The following is a 1,307-nucleotide window of genomic DNA, read 5'->3' on the forward strand; positions in this document are numbered from 1 at the left end:
ACAATGTGTTTTTGAAATTACATGATCACATTTCTGAAATTCGCACATCTACTTTGTGGTTATAAAGGGAAAATTAGTGACTCATTTCTGCCTGCTGGGTTACACTTAAATAAAACAGAAGACAGTAAAAAAAAAGATTAACTTTAGGGTTCCTGAGACTGAAAAAAATCTCAACCTAACATGAGAAAAAAAGAAAAGGATGAAATGATCACTGTGCAGGACAAAACCTTTAATGTTGTAGTTCTGTGTTTGGCCATTAGAGGGCAGGAAAGCTTTTTAATGGAATACAAACACTTTTATTTTTGGTTTATCCTGTTATCTGTCAGTTTATGTGGAGTGTAAACGTGTTGTTGTTTTTGATGATGATGCTGATGATGATGATGACATGATGATGATGATGATGATGATGTTGATGTTTATTATCTTAAAAGTAACACTTTTCAATTACAACAAATATCTAATCAGTCAAATCCATCTTGAGCCGTATTGGGATGGGATTAGTTTTCCATGGTGAGGTGGGTGACGCCAGTTATCTCAGGATGTCTATGATGTTTATGTTCTATGCACCACCTTCACTCCAGAAAAGAGTAGAAAAGATGTTAAGACGTTTAATTTAGCTCTTATTTCGTTTACCTTAAACTTTACCTTTCTGCCTTGGACGCAGGGCGTCGTTAGCATCACCATTAGCTGGGAACTCTCAGCCAACAGTCAGATTCACCACATAAAATCAAACTTTTCTCTGTAGTTTTCCACAGAGAACAGAAGTAAGCTCTTCTTCGAGCCTCCACACTTAAAAAAAACTCCTTTTCGCTATTCCTGCCAAACAGGGCTTTTATATGGACAAAACCTGTAATGTTGTAATTCAGTTTCGGTTCGATTTTTTAAAATTTCTACATAATTAAGTGGTTAAGATGTAATCAGAGCCGTTCAGAGTGGTTTGGTGTGAAACGCTCTGTTCTAGAGAAACTTACCGAGTCAGAACTGTTCACAGTGGTGGTGATAGGAACCAGACGTCCACCTCTAAAAGCTCCCTCACAGAAAGTTCCTACATGAAATAGTTATGAATTCACTGCCTGATGACTGAGACACTGATTTATGATAGTTTAGAGAACTTAAACGCTTGTCCAGCAGGGGGCAGTGTGTCGCTCCCACAGAGAATCAGCAGTAGTGGCCATTACAGCCCGGCACATCCAGCTGACGGTTAGCGGGCGGGCCGGCGCTGACCGCCTGGAGCTGCTGTCACCAAAGTTTTAGCAGGTTGTTCCATCTCACAAAGACGGTCTGATAACACCAGCGCAGCCAGTAGC

Source organism: Colossoma macropomum, unplaced genomic scaffold, assembly GCF_904425465.1.
Source record: "Colossoma macropomum unplaced genomic scaffold, Colossoma_macropomum, whole genome shotgun sequence".
Taxonomy (NCBI): Eukaryota; Metazoa; Chordata; class Actinopteri; order Characiformes; family Serrasalmidae; genus Colossoma; species Colossoma macropomum.